This window comes from Rattus norvegicus, chromosome 1 (genome assembly GCF_036323735.1).
Source record: "Rattus norvegicus strain BN/NHsdMcwi chromosome 1, GRCr8, whole genome shotgun sequence".
Lineage (NCBI taxonomy): Eukaryota > Metazoa > Chordata > Mammalia > Rodentia > Muridae > Rattus > Rattus norvegicus.
In genome coordinates, this window is record NC_086019.1 from 96,953,417 (window position 1) to 96,966,029 (window position 12,613).

Here is a 12,613-nt window from a genome sequence, read left to right on the forward strand (position 1 = left end):
GTGAGAGTTCTGGCAGGGTGAGTGGATTCTGGGATAGCGTCAGGCCCAGGGAGAGATTTGCTTCTCTAGTGGAGCCCGTCACATGAACTTGAGGAGAGGTAACTAGACAGGACTTAGACTAGAATAAGCAGGAAAATTGATTTGAGAGCTGGCCAGAACAAGTGGAAGCTTTTGGCCTGGGGTGTTTATTCATAAATAATTCAGTCTCAGAGTCATTATTTTGGGAACTTGGAATACACCTGGGATACATAGTAAGACCCTGCCTCAAAACAATAAATAAAACTAGAGCTTGGGAGATGGACCCGGTGGTAAAATGCTTGCCGTACAAGCATGAAGACGTGGGTTTAGATCCCTAAAACTCAAGTACAACTGGTCACAGGAACACACACCTAGAACCCCTATACTCTTCCTTTGAGACTGGGGCAGAGGCAAGAACTTCTGCAGGCCAGCTATCGGCAAACAAGAGAGCCTGTCTCAAACAAGGAGGAAGGAGAGGACACCGCCTCAGGCTGTCCCCAATCTCCACATGCTTGGACCATCGAGTGCATGTGACCACACTCACCCACATTTTCCTTTTTTAAAAGAGAGAGCAGTGCATCTGACTGTGCTCATGGAGACAGTGCAGGGCAGAGATCAGATTGCCCCTGAGGGTTTTGCTTTCTTGTTTTCCTTTGCAGTACTGGGCATGGAACTCAGGGCACATTTGGCGAGCATCCACAAGAGCTACACCACCCTCTTCTTGGGTTCTTGTCTGTGTAGGAAGTGTCCCCTGCCTACCTAAGAAAGGGCGAGGGGGACTAAGTATGAAAACAACTGCGATTGACCTCTGCCCACCAGGTCGTCGGTTTGAAGGTAGCGGGGTACAAACAGCTACAAGAAAGGGTCTGAAATGATAGCCTGGAATGAACCCTGAGCAGAAGGAAGAGAGCCCGAAAGGCGTGCAGGACAGGGACATGACTTGGATGTCCTTAGTGAGAGCTTAGTGGCTTGGGCTGGAAGGACCCTAATGATATGAGCGGTTCTGGGGTGGTGGAAACATGGACGTGCCCGGATGCCCGTGTGGAGGCTTCTCCCTATGACTAAGTGCCGTCCTGGAGAGAAGCTACTAGGCTCCACTCAGGCCCCAGAGGATGGCCACACTCAGCCATGGGCAGGCCTGCCCGTCACACTGGCAGAGCCACAGTGAGTGTCTGGACTCAGGAGAGGTTTGAGACAAAGGACCCCAGGGCCATGTGACAGTGCCTTCGTGGGACTATGATCTTGCTGTCTGGCTGTTCCAACTCTGCACTCAGCAGTCATTTGACCTTGGCCTCCTTATCTCCCATCCCCATCTCTACCTTTCTCCCTCTGAAATGAGAAGGTAACAGGTCTGACACCCTGCCCCTCACAGAACACCCTGATCCGGCTAAGCCATGTCCGCCTTCCTGGCAGGATTTGGGTTTGGCCAGATGACCTGGGCCCCACCTTTCACATTCCTCCTTCTGGGTGAAATGACCTTAGACCAGTGTCATCATCGGGAAAACTTTAGGCAGACGTTGCTCCCAGGCACGCTTGGTCATGGAGTGACAGGCTCCCTGTGACTCACAGAGACAGAGGCTAGACTCCGACCTTTTTCCAACAGAGATCTCAAACCAGTCCTCTGGAGCTTGGGGTGCCTTCATTCAGAGTGGAGAGGTCAGGGTAAAGGGTTCTTCTTCAGACCTGAGACATGACAGCACCCGTAACACCCAGAACCCATCTGGGAACTTGGAGGAGTACACAATGGGCCTCTGTTTCCCCATACTCCATCCTGGAGAAGACAGATCCTCCTCTCTCCCCCCACTAGAAGCAGCAGGGAGATAGCTCAGAGAGCCTTATGATCAGACTTCTTGTGTAGAACCCATTGACCCTTCAATCACAATCCTTAAGCCCCCAACAAAACCGAGGGCACCCCCAACTCCCAGGACAACTGCGGCTCATGTCTAGAAGAGGCTGCCTGCCCCAGGACCCCACAAACCCACACGTTCTGTCTGTCTGTGTTATGGGGTTTGAGATTGGGTCTTGATAGGTAGCACAGGCTAGCCTTATAAAAGTTCCATTTCTCCACCTGGCTTTATAAGGCACAGATTGTGGTGCCAGACTCAGACCAGGATAGTCTTACATCTAGCGCAGCCTCCGTCTTTCTCTTTTTGCGTTAGAAACGTTCTGCACCCGAATTTGACCTTTCTTTAAGTGTCAGAGAAGCCTGCTTGGCTCCCAGCCCTACGGCGCCCATCACTCTGCCACAAAGGCCCAATTGGGCCACCCGCGCCTTTCCCATGCTTCTAATAGGTGGGGATCTGAACCCAGGGGCCTGCAGAGCCTGTCAGACCTCCATGATGGGTCTGGTAGGGCTGCTCCACTAAGCTGTGAGAAAGGCCCAAACCCATCAGATAAGGCTGGGGCAGCCCCCGCAGCCAGCACCACCATATGGCTTCCTAGTCCCTCCCAGCCCTGCCTTGGGGCAGGTGTGCTGCACGGAATGAATCTCGTACCAGATCATTCAGGTTTCACTATGAGTTTCCTAACCCAGGCCAGCACCCACGGCCCCTCAGGGCGCCTCCTCTGCACCTTCCAGGCCAGGAGGCAAACCCCACTGGGGCTGCTACATGAAGGTACCTGAGGGGCTTCAGAATGGCTTGCACAACCTCTGGGGGTCTTGGGCGAGGCTGGGGCGTGGCGCCACGGAGCTTAGCTCGCTCTCCTGAACTCTGTACCAAATCCAGATCCCTTAAACTCAGAAGCTGGAAGGTCCGGCTGAACCTTTTTTAAAGCTGTGAAGTGTGAGAGACAGGCTGCCCTCTAGTGTCTGTATTTGGGATGGAAAGCGTCTTTGAGTGAAAGACAAGGGCTTGAAGGTCCCTAGAGAGCCGATCCCACCCTCAACTCCCTGTCCAGGAAACTGCTGGTTCAATCCAAACCAGGATCACTTAGAAGGAAAAGAGCTACAGATTTCAGACCAGAAACCTCAAACCCAATTAACCGGTGTCATCTACAGATCCCTGTAACTCACAATGACCCACTGTGGGCTGCACTGATTGGAGGGCTTGAGGTAAGGGCGAAGAGTAACAGGACTTCTGAGCTCCCCGCGGGTCATCCCCCACCCTCCATTTCCTTCCTATATCCAGTAATCCCTGGGCCTCCAGAGCCCGGGTGCAAAGAGTAGACTCACAGAATTTGCCACCCGCAATGCTCAGAGACCACGTGCTCCCCCACACAGAACAAGAACTCCAGGGGTTAAGGACTCATCCGGTTACAAGGCAGAGGCAGTGCTAGGGAGAAGAGGATTCCCGGGTCGAATATTTCTTTGGGGACCTTCTACACATCCAAGGGTAAGGACAGCCTGAATATCAAGAACGTGGCACAGTAGTAACGGCATCATTCACTCTGAGGACTTCAGAAGGCCTCCAGAGAAGCCAATCCTCTGAGTCACCGGCTGGGTGAGAGCAAATCACGGCTTGAAAAAAAAGAGTGACCAGGCTAGATGTGGTCTTTAATACCAGCACTAGGGTGGCAGAGACAGGCAGATCTCTGATGTCTGCCTGGTCTACATAGAATTCCAGGCAAATCAGGGCTACATAGTGAGACACTGTATCATCAAATGGTTGATGATGGTGATGGTGATGGTGATGGTGGTGGTGGGGATGATGATGGTGATGATGATGATGATGAGCACGACCCAGCTTATGTCTGAACCTTGCCTCACGCCTGTGCCCTAGATTAATTGTTAATTGTTAATAGTGTCTTCTTTTAGTTTCAAAATCTTTTCCATTGGGGGTGTGAATGGTTGCCAAAACTCACTGTGCATGTGTGTGCACTCAAGTGCGTGCCATGGAAGGGTCTTGTCACTTCTGGTAGCATTGGGCAAGGATGGCTTGGGATGGGGGAAGGGACTAAGCGTGCCCCTCGAGAGCATCAGGAACAAAGCTGCTGCTATCTACTTCAAGGGAAGGGTGTGGGGCTTATGAGCTGAAAGAGTGCAGAGTGAAGGAGTAGTAGTCAGAGCCCTGGGCATGGAGACTCGGTTCTGGGTCCCTGTGCTGGTTTGAATGTACTTGGCCCATGGGAAGTAGCACTATTAGGAGGCGTGGCCTTGTTGGAATAGGTGTGGCCTTGTTGGAATAGGTGTGGCCTTGTTGGAATAGGTGTGGCCTTGTTGGAATAGGTGTGGCCTTGTTGGAATAGGTGTGGCCTTGTTGGAATAGGTGTGGCCTTGTTGGAATAGGTGTGGCCTTGTTGGAATAGGTGTGGCCTTGTTGGAATAGGAGTGGCCTAGTTGGAGGAAGTGTGTCACTGTGTAGGTAAGCTTTGAGGTGTCCTAGTGCTCAAGCTCCTCCCAGTGCAGAAGAGGGAGCTTCCTTTTGGGTGCCTGCAGAAGACAGTCTCCACCTGGCTTCCTTCAGACCCAGACATAGAACTCTCGGCTCCTTCTGCACCATGCCTGCCTAGATGCTGCCATGCTTCTACCTTGATGATAATGGACTCTGAATCTGTAAGCCAGCCCCAATTAAATGTTGTCCTTTATTAAGAGTTGTCTTGGTCCTGGTGTCTGTTCACAGCAAAAAAAAAAAAAAAAAAAAAAAAAAAAAAAAAAAAAAAAAAACCCGTGCTAAGAGACTGCCTGTCATAGGAGGAAGTTAGTGTCTTGGGGCATTTGAACACTAGAGCGATCTCGGAGCGATATCCTCTGGTTGTTTTAGAAGCACCCACAGATGTGGAATTGGACCACACAGTGTGTGTGGTGCCAGGCAGGATGGTCCACTCCCACCACCATCTCGGGGCGGAATGTCTCCGGCACGTGTGCAATCGTTTTTCTACATTTTAGTGTCAGGATGTTTTCCAGTTTGAGTAGCTAGTTGGGCAAAGGTGAAATGTGGAAGAAGTGTGTGTAAAAGCCCCTTGTAGAAGAGGATGCTGGGTAAAACGTGGCAAGTGTGTACGGAAGTGTGCCAGTGACTGGGTGTTCGGATTTTGTGTGAGAAGTGTATGTGTGTAAGAGGTGCATGCATGATTGAGTCTGTGTGGGTGTACCAGAATTCAAGTATGCAACATATTCACACGATTAGATAAATGTCCCACTTTGCTTCTCTGTTATGATAAAACCCTCACCAAAACCAATTTGAGGGAGTCAGGGTTTTTTTTTTCTGGCTTGCAGGTTGAGGTTCAGTCCTTCCTGGACCGGAAGTAGAGGCAGCGGGAGTGGGAGGCTGCTGGTCACATCCAGCTTGGGAAGCAGACAAAAGAGAACGCAGACACTCCTTTTATTCAGTCCAGCACCTCAGCCATGGACTGGCTCCAGTCACACAAGCTTACATTGAGTCACCTCATCTAAGTTAACCCTATCTAGAAACTCCCTCACATTCATGCCCTTGGGTCTGTCTCCTCGTTGATTCTAGATCCACGACCTTAACTACCGCAGGGTTATTGCTGGGGACTTCCTTATGAGGCGCCCCTTCACTCCTTTAGTTCTTCTGTTCTGGTTGGGCCCTCTGAGTCGGCCTATCTGGTATGACTTCCTTTGGAAGCAATGAAGACATTGGCTCTCCTCCTTGTAGAAAATAGTTAGAGGTGTATATATGACCCACACCACCTACATGTAGCTGTCCCTGGCCTTTTAAATCCATAGGATAGGAGACTTACCCGAAGTTTAGGTCTGCCAGAGGAACCCTGCCATCCTTTGATTCCCTGGGAGCTAGCTAATCTGAGTCAGGGGACAAAATATTGACTGTCCTTTTAGCCACCCTGCCTTCGTTGGCTTTCCTCTTGTTGTCCTATGTGGTTACTGAACACACAGAAGGTCGGTTACAGCAGTCCTTCAGAACAAATAGTGGTTTAACACTTAACTGCTCTACAACCCCTAGATAAAGCTGACGGAAACAGGGTTTGAAAATTTTCGTTCTATGTGTATGGGAATTTTGCCTGCTTGTATGTCTGTGGACTACATGCATGCAATACCTGTGGAAGCCAGAAGAGGGCGAGAGAACACTCTGGAACTGGAGTCGCAGGTGATTGTGAGCCCCAGCGTGGGTGCTGGGAATCTAACCTGAGTCTTTTTCAAGAGCATCCAGCACTCTTAACTGCTAAGCTCTCTCTCTCTCTCTAAGCCCCCAAAACAGTTTTAAACGAAATTTTTTTGTTTGTTTTAAATTCTCTGCTTCCCTCCCTCCCAGTCACCACATGCTATGCAGCTTGGTTTCACTGTAGTCTTCAGTAAGACATGCTGCCTGAGTACAGGCCCAAAGGTCATGGGTCAGTTCTTTACGAGCCAGCACCCCCAAAGCTAACTGCTTTCCTTGCAGAAAAGATTTTTGATGAAGTTCAACATCTCCTCGTGATAAAAGCCTTGGAGAAAATAGGAATGGAAGAGACATGCCTCAACACATTAAAGACTGCATGTAAGAAGCCTATACATGGCTGTATGCCGTGTTGGGAAAAATTGAAAGTCTTTCCTCTAAAGCCATGAACAGGATAAACACAGTGCTTTAAAGTCTCTGCCAGAGTGAAAACAAGAAGAGACCAGAGATCTATAAATAGAGCAGGACAAAGTGAGGCTATCCCCTCCAGATGGTATAACCCTATCCTTACAAGTGAGACTAAAAGGGTTGGGGATATAGCTCAGTGGTAGAGCGCTTGCCTAGGAAGCGCAAGGCCCTGGGTTCGGTCCCCAGCTCCGGAAAAAAAAAAAAAGAGAGACTAAGACACTCAGATGGTATAACCCTATGCTTAAAAGACCCCAAGGCCCCACCAGAAAACTCCAAGTCCTGATAGACACTTTCAGCAGAATACAAAAAATATATACAAAGATTAGCATTTCTCCTATAGGTCAAGACTTACACATACATACATACATACATACATACATACATACATACATACGTTCACCTTGTTTCCTGGTTGACGGTGCTGTGGGGGTCAGGATTAAGTGGTGTGGCCATCCTTGGGCAAGCATATCGCTGGGGTGGACTTTGAGATGAAAAGCTTCAAGCTGCTTCCAGTTTGCTCTGTGCTCTGTGCTCTGTGTGGTTGAGCCATGAGGTCAGATTCCTGCTCAGCCTCCGTGCCTGCTGCCTGCTGCCAGGATTCTCTGCCGTGACTGACTCTTACTCCTCTGACACATATGTCAACACAAACTCTCTCTTCTTAAGTTGCCTTCAGTGGAGACTTTTGTTTTTTAAATCACAGCGACAGAAAAGTAATGCACCTATGTAGAAGAATAAAACCACGCGTTTCTCACCCTGCACAAAAATCAACCCAAAAACAGAACCAAGTTCGCAACTCTGAACTTGCTGGAGGAAAACACCTCAAGGTACAGGCAAAGACAAGGAATTCTTACCAGCACCCCAGTTGCCCAGAAAGTGACCCTAAGAATTGGGATTGCATGGACTCTGAAAAGTTTCTGCACAAAGAAGGAAACAACAGTAAAGAGTCAACCTATAGAACGGGAGAAAAATCTTTGCTAACTCTATGTCGGATGGGGCCTTAATATCTAGAATATACAAAGAACGAGACAAAATTGAACACGGAAACCCCAAACCGTCTCACTGACAGGTGAGCAAATGAGTTGAACAAACGCTTCTCAGGAGATTAAATACGAATGGTCGTAAATATTTGAAAGGGATAGAAGTTAAACATCCACCGGGAAAATGCAAATTAAAGCTGCTTCGAGATTCCATCTCACCCCAGTCAGGATGGCCATCGCCAAGAAGATGGCTGACAAAAGATGCCAGTGAGGATGGGCGGCAGAGTAAGGGATGCTGCTCACCGCTGATGGGACCGTGAATGGTTGCAGCCACTGTGGAGATCACTCCAGTTTCCTCTGACATCTAAAGATAGAACTACCGTATGGTCCAGGTATCTCGATGCTGGATACCAAACGAATCCAGGATGCTAGATCCACAGAAGCACGGTCACATCCATGTTTATTGCTGTTCTATCCACAACAATTGAGATATAAAAGCAGTCCAGATGCCAATCAGCCACGAATTGGTGAAGGACGTGGGGTGTGAAGGCACAATGGCATTTGATTCAGCTGTGAAAAGAATAAAATTATGTCATTTGCAAGAGAATGGATGGAAGTGGAGATCATTATGTTAGAGGAGATAAGCCAGACTTAGAACAACAGACATCACCTTTCCTCTTAGATGGAGAATCTATGTATATCTATCTATCTATCTATCTATCTATCTATCTATCTATCTATCTATCTATCTATGGCAATGCATGTGTGTGTGTGTGTGTGTGTGTGTATGTATGTATGTATGTATGTATGTATTTCTGACATAAAATAGAAAGAGATCCACTTTAGGAAATAACAGGGACCAGAGAGAGGTGTGTAGGAGGGATGAGAAAGGGTAGTTAAGGTTGAATATATGCGAGGTACAATAACAGATAATACATATAAAAATTATCCTGAGACCCATTTGTAGGCTTAGATTTTTCTTTCTTTTTTTTTTCTTTTTTCTTTTTTTTTTATATTTTTTTCTTTATTAACTTGGGTGTTTCTTATTTACATTTCGATTGTTATTCCCTTTCCCGGTTTCCGGGCCAACATCTCCCTAACCCCCCCCTTCTCTATGAGTGTTCCCCTCCCCATCCTCCTCCCATTACCGCCCTTCCCCCAACAATCACGTTCACTGGGGGTTCAGTCTTAGCAGGACCAAGGGCTTCCCCTGGCTTAGATTTTTCAAAACCTACTTTATGAGGGTTTTTTGTTTGTTTGTTTTGTTTTGTTATGTTTTGTTTTTAATGTTTCAACCTCCCTTCTAGCCTAACACCCACCGCGGTAGGGGAAAAAAGAAAGGTTCATAGGAAATGGGAGCTGGGGACCTGTTTAGAAATAGTTTTGTTTTTCGGGGGGAGTGCCTCAAATCTTTGTTGTCAGCAGTCCAGTCCACTAGCAAAACACCAAGCATGAGTCAGTAGCAGAGGCTTGATCCAAAAGAAGCCACTGATCAGCATGGGTCTGAGGAAGCACAGCCAGAACACAGAAGTTCTTCAGTGCGTTCCTCTCTGTGAGGTGACTACGAGTGAAGATCACTGCCACGGTGCCATTAGAGAAGGCCAGCATCAGCGAAGCCCAACTATGGCCACCAACGAGTGGCAAGGCGAACAAATGCCAGATGGCTACCCACTGTCTGTTGGGGTACATTTATGCTTTCCAAATATCATGTGTTCTCTCAAGAATCCACTCTAGCAAAGCATCACGTGCCCTTTCACCGGGCAACTCCCAGAGAAACACCACGTGTCTGTTCTCAGCAAAACATCCTCTCATTTCCAGAAAAACATCACATGACACAACTTAGTCTCCAACAAAACTAGAAATTCCCACTTTACCCATTGTTTTGTATGCTAACCAAAACATTTATAAAATTAATAAATACTTTATAGGTTGGTTCTTGGGTGTTGCAGTATGAGAAGTTAATGCAGATTGTAGGGTACAGTGGGAAGCCAAACCAAGAGAATTTTGAGACCTGACCCATCACAGTGGTTGGAAATGACTGTCTTTCCCCCACTGTTTTGTCTCTTGGTGGTCTAATGTCTCTTGGTGGTGATAAACCCAGAAAAGGGTGTATTTCTATGATTCAATTTGTTTCACTAGTGAGTTAGTTTCCCTTTGCCTTGATACTATGTATCCTCCACACTAGGATATACATCTTCCAAAGTCATTCTACTATACACACGTGTATCATCAACAGCAGTTTCCCAAGTTTCATCCTTTTACTACTCCCCAAGGGTATATGTGTGGGGGTGGGGTGGGGAATACAAGTTGAGATGTGTCAACTATCAATGTATTCTAAAGTTAACATGGTGAAAAAACAAAAGTTTTTGTTTTTGTTTTTGTTTTTGTTTTTGTTGTTGTTGTTGTTGTTGTTGTTTTAAGACAAATTCTCACTGTGTAGCTCTGGCCTGGTCTGGAACTCACTATGTGGATCAGGCTGCCTCAAACACACAGAAATCTGCTGGTCTCTGTTTCCTAAATGCTGGGATTAAAAACATGCACTACCACTCCAAGTGGGGGCAAAACTATTTTAGATTCCAATATCCAAACAAAGTATATTCTTGAGTGGTTTTTAAAAACTATTTCTTAACATTTATGTGTCTGTGAACCTGTGTGAGTTTATGTGCACTATGCATGCAATACCAGTAGTGGCCAGAAGAAGGTGCTAGCTCTACTGGAACTGGAGATACTGATGGTTGTGGACCTCCATTTGTGTACTAGGAACCGAACCAGGGCCCTCAGCAAGAGCAGCAAATGCACTCAACCTACGAGCCATCCCTCTGGACACGATACATGTTTTTATGTTATTATAAGCTTATTTTCTCTTTTGCTGCTGGCATACAGAAATATAATTTATTTCTGGATATTAACCTTATACCCAGTGACTAACAAATAAACTTATCAACCTACAATTTATCTTTGTACTTTTCTTCCTGTGTAACCAATCGTATCATATCTGAACGACAGTTTTTGCTCCCCACCCCCAGTCCACTACTTTTCTTTTTTTTCTTGCCTTAAGACACTGGCTAGCACCGTATTGCACAAAACTAATGAGTGTTAATGTCTCTTCTTACTCCAGACTCCGTGGGAAAACATTTACTACTTCACACTTTAAGTAGTTATGGGTACTTAACCAACTTAACCAACAATGGCCACCAAAGAGTAGTTATGGTAGTTATGGAGTTTTTGTTTCTACTTCCAAAGTACTCTGTCCAGCTTTCTGGTGGACAGCTTTTGGGTTGCTTTTGTTTTTGTTTCCCTCAGGTTTTTTGTTTTTGTTTGTTTGTTTGTTTTTTCCACGTGAAGGCAGCCATGTTTCTGACTTGCTGAGTCTTGTGGATTACATCACGTAAGTCATGGATCACCATTATTTTTAGAAGGTCCCATGTTTACCACCTAATGATCATATATATATGGAGAGGTATGCAGACTCCATCCTGCGCAGAGCCCCAGACTCACCCCTTCCTCGCAAAACAAACTCCACATTCCAAGTCCAGGAGAGGCTCATCTCTGAAACACTACTGGCTCTGGCCTGTGGCTCTGATGCCACTCTCTGCCCCTTGACAACCAGCCTCAGGGGAAATCCTTCTGGCCGGACCTTCACCCAGCAGACCTTGGCACTGCAAAGACAATGGAGTAGCCAGTCAAACCAGAAAGTCAAGCCTCCCAGGTCCTTACTACCTGCAACAATCATGAGTGTCAGGACTGCTCTTCTCCAGCCTACCCCCACCCTACCCGACCCTACCCCGACCCTGCACTGCACGAGAGGTTCCTTTAAGAGAGCCCTGCCACGTTCAACTTATCGTCTCTGGGGCGGGAGGCAGAGGTCGCCAAGAATGTTGGGCTCCGTCGGTAGTGCGAAGGATGAAGCTCTGCCGGGTGGCTTCCCCCTCCTGGTCCCCCCAGAGTTCTCCCTTTTCTATTATCAAGTCCCCGCCCCAACTTCGAAGTAGAGCTGGGCCCTGGCCAAGATCCCACCTCCGTGCTCCGCCCCCAACCCAGGCTTTTGGACTCCTGAGCTAGTCCCATCTCGGGTCCGCCCTACCCTTCCCCAGCAAACTCTGAGGCCGCGATCGGGGGAAGGACTGGTGGCCCCGAGTGGCCTCATCCTCATGCAGGGGACGGCGCGACGCAGCGATCGCCAGCAGCACACAAAAGCTGTTCCGCCGTCTGCCACACCGTGCCAGCCTCGCTCCGCCCGCCGCCCCGGTGGCCTCGACGCGGCCCTTCCCCCTCCCGGAGCCCCGCTTGAATCTGCCCCGCGATCTGGGCTGCACCTCCCGATGGCTTCCGGGAGGAGGCAGGCTCCCCTGGATCCTGGGCCCGATACCTCTTTGCTACCACTATTGTCCTCTTCACGTCTCCTTGGCACTTCCAGTGGTCTGGTCACCTTGAGCCATGCAGTATGGCCTGGGCCAAAGTCCCAGTCCACTGTTCCCTGACTCCGACCTGTGTAGAGGAGTCTGCGGTGGGGACCTAAAGCTGGACCCGAATGCTGGGGGATGCTAAGGATTTGATGGTGATGGGGACTGTCCCCAAACTCCCGGGATGCCCCGGGACCTTCTGAGTGACCACTGGGTTCTCTGTATCTTCAACTCTTCGCAAACCTTTGACCTCCAGAATTGTTCCAGGGACAGTCTCCATTCATCCTAAATGCCTACGCAGTCAGGACCACCTAGAGGCCAGGGAGCTATCAAAAAAGTTTGCACGGAGAACCTGCCACTGTCAGGTTAATTGCCTCTGGGCCGTGATTTTCAACCTGTGCAATGCCCACCCTTCACCAATGGGGTTTGAGGGATTTAAAAAGTACATGCTGGGGCATGCAGCACCGCCTACCCCAGCACGCCTTGGTCACACTCCTTGAGGGTAGGGTCAGCCTGGTCTTTGAGCTCTTCTCCCCCACCTCACCCAAGTCTGGGTGTAGCCCCTTCGTTCACTCAACTAGGAAGTCCTTCCTAAGTCTGATCCCAGTCCCCTCCTCCATCCCCAGGCTAGGGTTGAGGAGGGGAGGGGGAGTTCCCTTTAAGGGAGGTGGGGGAGGGGGCTGCCGGCCGGCCCTCCTTCCGTCCCTCCCTGGATCCAGCCGCCCGGGGGCCC

At 48.6% G+C, this 12,613-nt stretch overlaps 1 long non-coding RNA gene across 1 annotated transcript; it reads right to left on the minus strand.

Annotated features, from left to right (window-relative positions):
- Positions 1-7,147: 7,147 nt before the first annotated feature.
- Positions 7,148-11,476, minus strand: LOC134483098 (uncharacterized). Its single transcript, XR_010059992.1, has 2 exons — positions 10,976-11,476; positions 7,148-8,047 (listed from the first exon to the last, which is right to left on the minus strand). It is a non-coding gene; the product is annotated as an uncharacterized LOC134483098 (long non-coding RNA).
- Between the last annotated feature and the right edge of the window lie 1,137 nt (positions 11,477-12,613).